Source organism: Gadus chalcogrammus, chromosome 12, assembly GCF_026213295.1.
Source record: "Gadus chalcogrammus isolate NIFS_2021 chromosome 12, NIFS_Gcha_1.0, whole genome shotgun sequence".
Taxonomy (NCBI): domain Eukaryota; kingdom Metazoa; phylum Chordata; class Actinopteri; order Gadiformes; family Gadidae; genus Gadus; species Gadus chalcogrammus.
Window position 1 is genome coordinate 9,526,279 of NC_079423.1, and position 12,654 is coordinate 9,538,932.

At 44.4% G+C, this 12,654-nt stretch overlaps 18 non-coding genes and 1 pseudogene across 18 annotated transcripts; all 19 read left to right on the plus strand.

Annotated features, from left to right (window-relative positions):
- The first annotated feature begins 329 nt into the window (after positions 1-329).
- Positions 330-448, plus strand: LOC130397803 (5S ribosomal RNA). The gene has a single exon (XR_008900387.1). It is a non-coding gene; the product is annotated as a 5S ribosomal RNA (ribosomal RNA).
- A 528-nt stretch (positions 449-976) lies between these two features.
- On the plus strand, positions 977-1,095 carry LOC130400477 (5S ribosomal RNA). Its single transcript, XR_008902960.1, has one exon. It is a non-coding gene; the product is annotated as a 5S ribosomal RNA (ribosomal RNA).
- Positions 1,096-1,624: 529 nt separating this feature from the next.
- On the plus strand, positions 1,625-1,743 carry LOC130397805 (5S ribosomal RNA). The gene has a single exon (XR_008900389.1). It is a non-coding gene; the product is annotated as a 5S ribosomal RNA (ribosomal RNA).
- A 529-nt stretch (positions 1,744-2,272) lies between these two features.
- Positions 2,273-2,391, plus strand: LOC130395019 (5S ribosomal RNA). The gene has a single exon (XR_008898122.1). It is a non-coding gene; the product is annotated as a 5S ribosomal RNA (ribosomal RNA).
- Positions 2,392-2,920: 529 nt separating this feature from the next.
- On the plus strand, positions 2,921-3,039 carry LOC130397806 (5S ribosomal RNA). Its single transcript, XR_008900390.1, has one exon. It is a non-coding gene; the product is annotated as a 5S ribosomal RNA (ribosomal RNA).
- A 529-nt stretch (positions 3,040-3,568) lies between these two features.
- Positions 3,569-3,687, plus strand: LOC130397807 (5S ribosomal RNA). The gene has a single exon (XR_008900391.1). It is a non-coding gene; the product is annotated as a 5S ribosomal RNA (ribosomal RNA).
- A 529-nt stretch (positions 3,688-4,216) lies between these two features.
- LOC130397808 (5S ribosomal RNA) lies at positions 4,217-4,335 on the plus strand. The gene has a single exon (XR_008900392.1). It is a non-coding gene; the product is annotated as a 5S ribosomal RNA (ribosomal RNA).
- A 529-nt stretch (positions 4,336-4,864) lies between these two features.
- Positions 4,865-4,983, plus strand: LOC130399879 (5S ribosomal RNA). The gene has a single exon (XR_008902373.1). It is a non-coding gene; the product is annotated as a 5S ribosomal RNA (ribosomal RNA).
- Positions 4,984-5,511: 528 nt separating this feature from the next.
- On the plus strand, positions 5,512-5,630 carry LOC130397809 (5S ribosomal RNA). Its single transcript, XR_008900393.1, has one exon. It is a non-coding gene; the product is annotated as a 5S ribosomal RNA (ribosomal RNA).
- A 529-nt stretch (positions 5,631-6,159) lies between these two features.
- On the plus strand, positions 6,160-6,278 carry LOC130397811 (5S ribosomal RNA). Its single transcript, XR_008900395.1, has one exon. It is a non-coding gene; the product is annotated as a 5S ribosomal RNA (ribosomal RNA).
- Positions 6,279-6,807: 529 nt separating this feature from the next.
- On the plus strand, positions 6,808-6,926 carry LOC130400090 (5S ribosomal RNA). Its single transcript, XR_008902572.1, has one exon. It is a non-coding gene; the product is annotated as a 5S ribosomal RNA (ribosomal RNA).
- Positions 6,927-7,455: 529 nt separating this feature from the next.
- Positions 7,456-7,574, plus strand: LOC130397812 (5S ribosomal RNA). The gene has a single exon (XR_008900396.1). It is a non-coding gene; the product is annotated as a 5S ribosomal RNA (ribosomal RNA).
- Positions 7,575-8,103: 529 nt separating this feature from the next.
- Positions 8,104-8,222, plus strand: LOC130397813 (5S ribosomal RNA). The gene has a single exon (XR_008900397.1). It is a non-coding gene; the product is annotated as a 5S ribosomal RNA (ribosomal RNA).
- A 528-nt stretch (positions 8,223-8,750) lies between these two features.
- LOC130397814 (5S ribosomal RNA) lies at positions 8,751-8,869 on the plus strand. Its single transcript, XR_008900398.1, has one exon. It is a non-coding gene; the product is annotated as a 5S ribosomal RNA (ribosomal RNA).
- A 529-nt stretch (positions 8,870-9,398) lies between these two features.
- Positions 9,399-9,517, plus strand: LOC130397815 (5S ribosomal RNA). Its single transcript, XR_008900399.1, has one exon. It is a non-coding gene; the product is annotated as a 5S ribosomal RNA (ribosomal RNA).
- A 530-nt stretch (positions 9,518-10,047) lies between these two features.
- Positions 10,048-10,166, plus strand: LOC130400091 (5S ribosomal RNA). The gene has a single exon (XR_008902573.1). It is a non-coding gene; the product is annotated as a 5S ribosomal RNA (ribosomal RNA).
- Positions 10,167-10,695: 529 nt separating this feature from the next.
- LOC130397817 (5S ribosomal RNA) lies at positions 10,696-10,814 on the plus strand. Its single transcript, XR_008900401.1, has one exon. It is a non-coding gene; the product is annotated as a 5S ribosomal RNA (ribosomal RNA).
- Positions 10,815-11,345: 531 nt separating this feature from the next.
- On the plus strand, positions 11,346-11,465 carry LOC130396016 (5S ribosomal RNA; annotated as a pseudogene).
- Positions 11,466-11,995: 530 nt separating this feature from the next.
- Positions 11,996-12,114, plus strand: LOC130400092 (5S ribosomal RNA). Its single transcript, XR_008902574.1, has one exon. It is a non-coding gene; the product is annotated as a 5S ribosomal RNA (ribosomal RNA).
- The last annotated feature ends 540 nt before the right edge of the window (positions 12,115-12,654 follow it).

Sequence of the window (12,654 nt, forward strand, 5' to 3'; positions counted from 1 at the left end):
CATTTCTTAAACTTTCACCAACACAAACACGCACGCTCACTTCAGATCATGGGAGGACGTCAAAAAATCACCACCCATTCTCTGACACTTTAACCGTTAACCTTGGTTCAAACATTTAACATCACACGCACACGCAGTGTATTTCAGATAATTAATGAATTCAGATGTCACAATGATCGTTTACATGGATAAGGAGTCCTACTGAATCAATTACTGCCGTTTATATCTAACTAATGATTGTTTTTGTAAGAGTGTAACGTCGAGCCTCAGCAGCTTTCTCACTCCTTATGTGCTACTGTATAAAACCTGGTTTTGCGCCTGCACTAATTGCTTACGGCCATACCACCCTGAACACGCCCGATCTCGTCTGATCTCGGAAGCTAAGCAGGGTCGGGCCTGGTTAGTACTTGGATGGGAGACCGCCTGGGAATACCAGGTGCTGTAAGCTTTTTCTTTTTCAACTCGAGCTCATTGACTCCGTGGCTACCGTGGCGTACCGTGACCTGATGTTTACTGCCAACCGCTTTGGAGGATTTAAGCAACATACAAAAACTGACAACGTCTCTCAAAACTATTTTTGTGAAACATGAGGACAGTATAGTGATACTGCCAGCAGGGAGCACCAGAGAGCTGAACCGACAGTTGTACATTTCTTAAACTTTCACCAACACAAACACGCACGCTCACTTCAGATCATGGGAGGACGTCAAAAAATCACCACCCATTCTCTGACACTTTAACCGTTAACCTTGGTTCAAACATTTAACATCACACGCACACGCAGTGTATTTCAGATAATTAATGAATTCAGATGTCACAATGATCGTTTACATGGATAAGGAGTCCTACTGAATCAATTACTGCCGTTTATATCTAACTAATGATTGTTTTTGTAAAAGTGTAACGTCGAGCCTCAGCAGCTTTCTCACTCCTTATGTGCTACTGTATAAAACCTGGTTTTGCGCCTGCACTAATTGCTTACGGCCATACCACCCTGAACACGCCAGATCTCGTCTGATCTCGGAAGCTAAGCAGGGTCGGGCCTGGTTAGTACTTGGATGGGAGACCGCCTGGGAATACCAGGTGCTGTAAGCTTTTTCTTTTTCAACTCGAGCTCATTGACTCCGTGGCCTACCGTGGCGTACCGTGACCTGATGTTTACTGCCAACCGCTTTGGAGGATTTAAGCAACATACAAAAACTGACAACGTCTCTCAAAACTATTTTTGTGAAACATGAGGACAGTATAGTGATACTGCCAGCAGGGAGCACCAGAGAGCTGAACCGACAGTTGTACATTTCTTAAACTTTCACCAACACAAACACGCACGCTCACTTCAGATCATGGGAGGACGTCAAAAAATCACCACCCATTCTCTGACACTTTAACCGTTAACCTTGGTTCAAACATTTAACATCACACGCACACGCAGTGTATTTCAGATAATTAATGAATTCAGATGTCACAATGATCGTTTACATGGATAAGGAGTCCTACTGAATCAATTACTGCCGTTTATATCTAACTAATGATTGTTTTTGTAAAAGTGTAACGTCGAGCCTCAGCAGCTTTCTCACTCCTTATGTGCTACTGTATAAAACCTGGTTTTGCGCCTGCACTAATTGCTTACGGCCATACCACCCTGAACACGCCCGATCTCGTCTGATCTCGGAAGCTAAGCAGGGTCGGGCCTGGTTAGTACTTGGATGGGAGACCGCCTGGGAATACCAGGTGCTGTAAGCTTTTTCTTTTTCAACTCGAGCTCATTGCCTCCGTGGCCTACCGTGGCGTACCGTGACCTGATGTTTACTGCCAACCGCTTTGGAGGATTTAAGCAACATACAAAAACTGACAACGTCTCTCAAAACTATTTTTGTGAAACATGAGGACAGTATAGTGATACTGCCAGCAGGGAGCACCAGAGAGCTGAACCGACAGTTGTACATTTCTTAAACTTTCACCAACACAAACACGCACGCTCACTTCAGATCATGGGAGGACGTCAAAAAATCACCACCCATTCTCTGACACTTTAACCGTTAACCTTGGTTCAAACATTTAACATCACACGCACACGCAGTGTATTTCAGATAATTAATGAATTCAGATGTCACAATGATCGTTTACATGGATAAGGAGTCCTACTGAATCAATTACTGCCGTTTATATCTAACTAATGATTGTTTTTGTAAGAGTGTAACGTCGAGCCTCAGCAGCTTTCTCACTCCTTATGTGCTACTGTATAAAACCTGGTTTTGCGCCTGCACTAATTGCTTACGGCCATACCACCCTGAACACGCCCGATCTCGTCTGATCTTCGAAGCTAAGCAGGGTCGGGCCTGGTTAGTACTTGGATGGGAGTCCGCCTGGGAATACCAGGTGCTGTAAGCTTTTTCTTTTTCAACTCGAGCTCATTGCCTCCGTGGCCTACCGTGGCGTACCGTGACCTGATGTTTACTGCCAACCGCTTTGGAGGATTTAAGCAACATACAAAAACTGACAACGTCTCTCAAAACTATTTTTGTGAAACATGAGGACAGTATAGTGATACTGCCAGCAGGGAGCACCAGAGAGCTGAACCGACAGTTGTACATTTCTTAAACTTTCACCAACACAAACACGCACGCTCACTTCAGATCATGGGAGGACGTCAAAAAATCACCACCCATTCTCTGACACTTTAACCGTTAACCTTGGTTCAAACATTTAACATCACACGCACACGCAGTGTATTTCAGATAATTAATGAATTCAGATGTCACAATGATCGTTTACATGGATAAGGAGTCCTACTGAATCAATTACTGCCGTTTATATCTAACTAATGATTGTTTTTGTAAGAGTGTAACGTCGAGCCTCAGCAGCTTTCTCACTCCTTATGTGCTACTGTATAAAACCTGGTTTTGCGCCTGCACTAATTGCTTACGGCCATACCACCCTGAACACGCCCGATCTCGTCTGATCTCGGAAGCTAAGCAGGGTCGGGCCTGGTTAGTACTTGGATGGGAGACCGCCTGGGAATACCAGGTGCTGTAAGCTTTTTCTTTTTCAACTCGAGCTCATTGCCTCCGTGGCCTACCGTGGCGTACCGTGACCTGATGTTTACTGCCAACCGCTTTGGAGGATTTAAGCAACATACAAAAACTGACAACGTCTCTCAAAACTATTTTTGTGAAACATGAGGACAGTATAGTGATACTGCCAGCAGGGAGCACCAGAGAGCTGAAACGACAGTTGTACATTTCTTAAACTTTCACCAACACAAACACGCACGCTCACTTCAGATCATGGGAGGACGTCAAAAAATCACCACCCATTCTCTGACACTTTAACCGTTAACCTTGGTTCAAACATTTAACATCACACGCACACGCAGTGTATTTCAGATAATTAATGAATTCAGATGTCACAATGATCGTTTACATGGATAAGGAGTCCTACTGAATCAATTACTGCCGTTTATATCTAACTAATGATTGTTTTTGTAAAAGTGTAACGTCGAGCCTCAGCAGCTTTCTCACTCCTTATGTGCTACTGTATAAAACCTGGTTTTGCGCCTGCACTAATTGCTTACGGCCATACCACCCTGAACACGCCCGATCTCGTCTGATCTCGGAAGCTAAGCAGGGTCGGGCCTGGTTAGTACTTGGATGGGAGACCGCCTGGGAATACCAGGTGCTGTAAGCTTTTTCTTTTTCAACTCGAGCTCATTGACTCCGTGGCCTACCGTGGCGTACCGTGACCTGATGTTTACTGCCAACCGCTTTGGAGGATTTAAGCAACATACAAAAACTGACAACGTCTCTCAAAACTATTTTTGTGAAACATGAGGACAGTATAGTGATACTGCCAGCAGGGAGCACCAGAGAGCTGAACCGACAGTTGTACATTTCTTAAACTTTCACCAACACAAACACGCACGCTCACTTCAGATCATGGGAGGACGTCAAAAAATCACCACCCATTCTCTGACACTTTAACCGTTAACCTTGGTTCAAACATTTAACATCACACGCACACGCAGTGTATTTCAGATAATTAATGAATTCAGATGTCACAATGATCGTTTACATGGATAAGGAGTCCTACTGAATCAATTACTGCCGTTTATATCTAACTAATGATTGTTTTTGTAAGAGTGTAACGTCGAGCCTCAGCAGCTTTCTCACTCCTTATGTGCTACTGTATAAAACCTGGTTTTGCGCCTGCACTAATTGCTTACGGCCATACCACCCTGAACACGCCCGATCTCGTCTGATCTCGGAAGCTAAGCAGGGTCGGGCCTGGTTAGTACTTGGATGGGAGACCGCCTGGGAATACCAGGTGCTGTAAGCTTTTTCTTTTTCAACTCGAGCTCATTGCCTCCGTGGCCTACCGTGGCGTACCGTGACCTGATGTTTACTGCCAACCGCTTTGGAGGATTTAAGCAACATACAAAAACTGACAACGTCTCTCAAAACTATTTTTGTGAAACATGAGGACAGTATAGTGATACTGCCAGCAGGGAGCACCAGAGAGCTGAACCGACAGTTGTACATTTCTTAAACTTTCACCAACACAAACACGCACGCTCACTTCAGATCATGGGAGGACGTCAAAAAATCACCACCCATTCTCTGACACTTTAACCGTTAACCTTGGTTCAAACATTTAACATCACACGCACACGCAGTGTATTTCAGATAATTAATGAATTCAGATGTCACAATGATCGTTTACATGGATAAGGAGTCCTACTGAATCAATTACTGCCGTTTATATCTAACTAATGATTGTTTTTGTAAAAGTGTAACGTCGAGCCTCAGCAGCTTTCTCACTCCTTATGTGCTACTGTATAAAACCTGGTTTTGCGCCTGTACTAATTGCTTACGGCCATACCACCCTGAACACGCCCGATCTCGTCTGATCTCGGAAGCTAAGCAGGGTAGGGCCTGGTTAGTACTTGGATGGGAGACCGCCTGGGAATACCAGGTGCTGTATGCTTTTTCTTTTTCAACTCGAGCTCATTGCCTCCGTGGCCTACCGTGGCGTACCGTGACCTGATGATTACTGCCAACCGCTTTGGAGGATTTAAGCAACATACAAAAACTGAAAACGTCTCTCAAAACTATTTTTGTGAAACATGAGGACAGTATAGTGATACTGCCAGCAGGGAGCACCAGAGAGCTGAAACGACAGTTGTACATTTCTTAAACTTTCACCAACACAAACACGCACGCTCACTTCAGATCATGGGAGGACGTCAAAAAATCACCACCCATTCTCTGACACTTTAACCGTTAACCTTGGTTCAAACATTTAACATCACACGCACACGCAGTGTATTTCAGATAATTAATGAATTCAGATGTCACAATGATCGTTTACATGGATAAGGAGTCCTACTGAATCAATTACTGCCGTTTATATCTAACTAATGATTGTTTTGTAAAAGTGTAACGTCGAGCCTCAGCAGCTTTCTCACTCCTTATGTGCTACTGTATAAAACCTGGTTTTGCGCCTGCACTAATTGCTTACGGCCATACCACCCTGAACACGCCCGATCTCGTCTGATCTCGGAAGCTAAGCAGGGTCGGGCCTGGTTAGTACTTGGATGGGAGACCGCCTGGGAATACCAGGTGCTGTAAGCTTTTTCTTTTTCAACTCGAGCTCATTGACTCCGTGGCCTACCGTGGCGTACCGTGACCTGATGTTTACTGCCAACCGCTTTGGAGGATTTAAGCAACATACAAAAACTGACAACGTCTCTCAAAACTATTTTTGTGAAACATGAGGACAGTATAGTGATACTGCCAGCAGGGAGCACCAGAGAGCTGAACCGACAGTTGTACATTTCTTAAACTTTCACCAACACAAACACGCACGCTCACTTCAGATCATGGGAGGACGTCAAAAAATCACCACCCATTCTCTGACACTTTAACCGTTAACCTTGGTTCAAACATTTAACATCACACGCACACGCAGTGTATTTCAGATAATTAATGAATTCAGATGTCACAATGATCGTTTACATGGATAAGGAGTCCTACTGAATCAATTACTGCCGTTTATATCTAACTAATGATTGTTTTTGTAAAAGTGTAACGTCGAGCCTCAGCAGCTTTCTCACTCCTTATGTGCTACTGTATAAAACCTGGTTTTGCGCCTGCACTAATTGCTTACGGCCATACCACCCTGAACACGCCCGATCTCGTCTGATCTCGGAAGCTAAGCAGGGTCGGGCCTGGTTAGTACTTGGATGGGAGACCGCCTGGGAATACCAGGTGCTGTAAGCTTTTTCTTTTTCAACTCGAGCTCATTGCCTCCGTGGCCTACCGTGGCGTACCGTGACCTGATGTTTACTGCCAACCGCTTTGGAGGATTTAAGCAACATACAAAAACTGACAACGTCTCTCAAAACTATTTTTGTGAAACATGAGGACAGTATAGTGATACTGCCAGCAGGGAGCACCAGAGAGCTGAACCGACAGTTGTACATTTCTTAAACTTTCACCAACACAAACACGCACGCTCACTTCAGATCATGGGAGGACGTCAAAAAATCACCACCCATTCTCTGACACTTTAACCGTTAACCTTGGTTCAAACATTTAACATCACACGCACACGCAGTGTATTTCAGATAATTAATGAATTCAGATGTCACAATGATCGTTTACATGGATAAGGAGTCCTACTGAATCAATTACTGCCGTTTATATCTAACTAATGATTGTTTTTGTAAGAGTGTAACGTCGAGCCTCAGCAGCTTTCTCACTCCTTATGTGCTACTGTATAAAACCTGGTTTTGCGCCTGCACTAATTGATTACGGCCATACCACCCTGAACACGCCCGATCTCGTCTGATCTCGGAAGCTAAGCAGGGTCGGGCCTGGTTAGTACTTGGATGGGAGACCGCCTGGGAATACCAGGTGCTGTAAGCTTTTTCTTTTTCAACTCGAGCTCATTGACTCCGTGGCCTACCGTGGCGTACCGTGACCTGATGTTTACTGCCAACCGCTTTGGAGGATTTAAGCAACATACAAAAACTGACAACGTCTCTCAAAACTATTTTTGTGAAACATGAGGACAGTATAGTGATACTGCCAGCAGGGAGCACCAGAGAGCTGAAACGACAGTTGTACATTTCTTAAACTTTCACCAACACAAACACGCACGCTCACTTCAGATCATGGGAGGACGTCAAAAAATCACCACCCATTCTCTGACACTTTAACCGTTAACCTTGGTTCAAACATTTAACATCACACGCACACGCAGTGTATTTCAGATAATTAATGAATTCAGATGTCACAATGATCGTTTACATGGATAAGGAGTCCTACTGAATCAATTACTGCCGTTTATATCTAACTAATGATTGTTTTTGTAAGAGTGTAACGTCGAGCCTCAGCAGCTTTCTCACTCCTTATGTGCTACTGTATAAAACCTGGTTTTGCGCCTGCACTAATTGCTTACGGCCATACCACCCTGAACACGCCCGATCTCGTCTGATCTCGGAAGCTAAGCAGGGTCGGGCCTGGTTAGTACTTGGATGGGAGACCGCCTGGGAATACCAGGTGCTGTAAGCTTTTTCTTTTTCAACTCGAGCTCATTGACTCCGTGGCCTACCGTGGCGTACCGTGACCTGATGTTTACTGCCAACCGCTTTGGAGGATTTAAGCAACATACAAAAACTGACAACGTCTCTCAAAACTAATTTTGTGAAACATGAGGACAGTATAGTGATACTGCCAGCAGGGAGCACCAGAGAGCTGAACCGACAGTTGTACATTTCTTAAACTTTCACCAACACAAACACGCACGCTCACTTCAGATCATGGGAGGACGTCAAAAAATCACCACCCATTCTCTGACACTTTAACCGTTAACCTTGGTTCAAACATTTAACATCACACGCACACGCAGTGTATTTCAGATAATTAATGAATTCAGATGTCACAATGATCGTTTACATGGATAAGGAGTCCTACTGAATCAATTACTGCCGTTTATATCTAACTAATGATTGTTTTTGTAAAAGTGTAACGTCGAGCCTCAGCAGCTTTCTCACTCCTTATGTGCTACTGTATAAAACCTGGTTTTGCGCCTGCACTAATTGCTTACGGCCATACCACCCTGAACACGCCCGATCTCGTCTGATCTCGGAAGCTAAGCAGGGTCGGGCCTGGTTAGTACTTGGATGGGAGACCGCCTGGGAATACCAGGTGCTGTAAGCTTTTTCTTTTTCAACTCGAGCTCATTGACTCCGTGGCCTACCGTGGCGTACCGTGACCTGATGTTTACTGCCAACCGCTTTGGAGGATTTAAGCAACATACAAAAACTGACAACGTCTCTCAAAACTATTTTTGTGAAACATGAGGACAGTATAGTGATACTGCCAGCAGGGAGCACCAGAGAGCTGAACCGACAGTTGTACATTTCTTAAACTTTCACCAACACAAACACGCACGCTCACTTCAGATCATGGGAGGACGTCAAAAAATCACCACCCATTCTCTGACACTTTAACCGTTAACCTTGGTTCAAACATTTAACATCACACGCACACGCAGTGTATTTCAGATAATTAATGAATTCAGATGTCACAATGATCGTTTACATGGATAAGGAGTCCTACTGAATCAATTACTGCCGTTTATATCTAACTAATGATTGTTTTGTAAGAGTGTAACGTCGAGCCTCAGCAGCTTTCTCACTCCTTATGTGCTACTGTATAAAACCTGGTTTTGCGCCTGCACTAATTGCTTACGGCCATACCACCCTGAACACGCCCGATCTCGTCTGATCTCGGAAGCTAAGCAGGGTCGGGCCTGGTTAGTACTTGGATGGGAGACCGCCTGGGAATACCAGGTGCTGTAAGCTTTTTCTTTTTCAACTCGAGCTCATTGCCTCCGTGGCCTACCGTGGCGTACCGTGACCTGATGTTTACTGCCAACCGCTTTGGAGGATTTAAGCAACATACAAAAACTGACAACGTCTCTCAAAACTATTTTTGTGAAACATGAGGACAGTATAGTGATACTGCCAGCAGGGAGCACCAGAGAGCTGAACCGACAGTTGTACATTTCTTAAACTTTCACCAACACAAACACGCACGCTCACTTCAGATCATGGGAGGACGTCAAAAAATCACCACCCATTCTCTGACACTTTAACCGTTAACCTTGGTTCAAACATTTAACATCACACGCACACGCAGTGTATTTCAGATAATTAATGAATTCAGATGTCACAATGATCGTTTACATGGATAAGGAGTCCTACTGAATCAATTACTGCCGTTTATATCTAACTAATGATTGTTTTTGTAAAAGTGTAACGTCGAGCCTCAGCAGCTTTCTCACTCCTTATGTGCTACTGTATAAAACCTGGTTTTGCGCCTGCACTAATTGCTTACGGCCATACCACCCTGAACACGCCCGATCTCGTCTGATCTCGGAAGCTAAGCAGGGTCGGGCCTGGTTAGTACTTGGATGGGAGACCGCCTGGGAATACCAGGTGCTGTAAGCTTTTTCTTTTTCAACTCGAGCTCATTGCCTCCGTGGCCTACCGTGGCGTACCGTGACCTGATGTTTACTGCCAACCGCTTTGGAGGATTTAAGCAACATACAAAAACTGACAACGTCTCTCAAAACTATTTTTGTGAAACATGAGGACAGTATAGTGATACTGCCAGCAGGGAGCACCAGAGAGCTGAACCGACAGTTGTACATTTCTTAAACTTTCACCAACACAAACACGCACGCTCACTTCAGATCATGGGAGGACGTCAAAAAATCACCACCCATTCTCTGACACTTTAACCGTTAACCTTGGTTCAAACATTTAACATCACACGCACACGCAGTGTATTTCAGATAATTAATGAATTCAGATGTCACAATGATCGTTTACATGGATAAGGAGTCCTACTGAATCAATTACTGCCGGTTTATATCTAACTAATGATTGTTTTTGTAAGAGTGTAACGTCGAGCCTCAGCAGCTTTCTCACTCCTTATGTGCTACTGTATAAAACCTGGTTTTGCGCCTGCACTAATTGATTACGGCCATACCACCCTGAACACGCCCGATCTCGTCTGATCTCGGAAGCTAAGCAGGGTCGGGCCTGGTTAGTACTTGGATGGGAGACCGCCTGGGAATACCAGGTGCTGTAAGCTTTTTCTTTTTCAACTCGAGCTCATTGACTCCGTGGCCTACCGTGGCGTACCGTGACCTGATGTTTACTGCCAACCGCTTTGGAGGATTTAAGCAACATACAAAAACTGACAACGTCTCTCAAAACTATTTTTGTGAAACATGAGGACAGTATAGTGATACTGCCAGCAGGGAGCACCAGAGAGCTGAACCGACAGTTGTACATTTCTTAAACTTTCACCAACACAAACACGCACGCTCACTTCAGATCATGGGAGGACGTCAAAAAATCACCACCCATTCTCTGACACTTTAACCGTTAACCTTGGTTCAAACATTTAACATCACACGCACACGCAGTGTATTTCAGATAATTAATGAATTCAGATGTCACAATGATCGTTTACATGGATAAGGAGTCCTACTGAATCAATTACTGCCGTTTATATCTAACTAATGATTGTTTTTGTAAGAGTGTAACGTCGAGCCTCAGCAGCTTTCTCACTCCTTATGTGCTACTGTATAAAACCTGGTTTTGCGCCTGCACTAATTGCTTACGGCCATACCACCCTGAACACGCCCGATCTCGTCTGATCTCGGAAGCTAAGCAGGGTCGGGCCTGGTTAGTACTTGGATGGGAGACCGCCTGGGAATACCAGGTGCTGTAAGCTTTTTCTTTTTCAACTCGAGCTCATTGCCTCCGTGGCCTACCGTGGCGTACCGTGACCTGATGTTTACTGCCAACCGCTTTGGAGGATTTAAGCAACATACAAAAACTGACAACGTCTCTCAAAACTATTTTTGTGAAACATGAGGACAGTATAGTGATACTGCCAGCAGGGAGCACCAGAGAGCTGAACCGACAGTTGTACATTTCTTAAACTTTCACCAACACAAACACGCACGCTCACTTCAGATCATGGGAGGACGTCAAAAAATCACCACCCATTCTCTGACACTTTAAACCGTTAACCTTGGTTCAAACATTTAACATCACACGCACACGCAGGGTATTTCAGATAATTAATGAATTCAGATGTCACAATGATCGTTTACATGGATAAGGAGTCCTACTGAATCAATTACTGCCGTTTATATCTAACTAATGATTGTTTTTGTAAAAGTGTAACGTCGAGCCTCAGCAGCTTTCTCACTCCTTATGTGCTACTGTATAAAACCTGGTTTTGCGCCCTGCACTAATTGCTTACGGCCATTACCACCCTGAACACTGCCCGATCTCGTCTGATCTCGGAAGCTAAGCAGGGTCGGGCCTGGTTAGTACTTGGATGGGAGACGCCTGGGAATACCAGGTGCTGTAAGCTTTTTCTTTTTTCAACTCGAGCTCATTGCCTCCGTGGCCTACCGTGGCGTACCGTGACCTGATGTTTACTGCCAACCGCTTTGGAGGATTTAAGCAACATACAAAAACTGACAACGTCTCTCAAAACTATTTTTGTGAAACATGAGGACAGTATAGTGATACTGCCAGCAGGGAGCACCAGAGAGCTGAACCGACAGTTGTACATTTCTTAAACTTTCACCAACACAAACACGCACGCTCACTTCAGATCATGGGAGGACGTCAAAAAATCACCACCCATTCTCTGACACTTTAACCGTTAACCTTGGTTCAAACATTTAACATCACACGCACACGCAGTGTATTTCAGATAATTAATGAATTCAGATGTCACAATGATCGTTTACATGGATAAGGAGTCTACTGAATCAATTACTGCCGTTTATATCTAACTAATGATTGTTTTGTAAAGAGTGTAACGTTCGAGCCTCAGCAGCTTTCTCACTCCTTATGTGCTACTGTATAAAACCTGGTTTTGCGCCTGCACTAATTGATTACGGCCATACCACCCTGAACACGCCCGATCTCGTCTGATCTCGGAAGCTAAGCAGGGTCGGGCCTGGTTAGTACTTGGATGGGAGACCGCCTGGGAATACCAGGTGCTGTAAGCTTTTTCTTTTTCAACTCGAGCTCATTGACTCCGTGGCCTACCGTGGTCGTACCGTGACCTGATGTTTACTGCCAACCGCTTTGGAGGATTTAAGCAACATACAAAAACTGACAAAGTCTCTCAAAACTATTTTTGTGAAACATGAGGACAGTATAGTGATACTGCCAGCAGGGAGCACCAGAGAGCTGAACCGACAGTTGTACCTTTCTTAAACTTTCACCAACACAAACACGCACGCTCACTTCAGATCATGGGAGGACGTCAAAAAATCACCACCCATTCTCTGACACTTTAACCGTTAACCTTGGTTCAAACATTTAACTCACACGACACCCGCAGTGTATTTCAGTAATTAATGAATCAGATGTCACAATGACGTTACATGGATAAGGAGTCCACTCTGATCAATTACTTGCCCGTTTATATCTACCTAATCGATTGTTTTGTAAAAGTGTAAATTCGAGCCTCAGCAGCTTTATCAAATACTTATGTGCTACTGTTAAAAACTGGTTTTGCGCATGCACTAATTGCTTACGGCCAT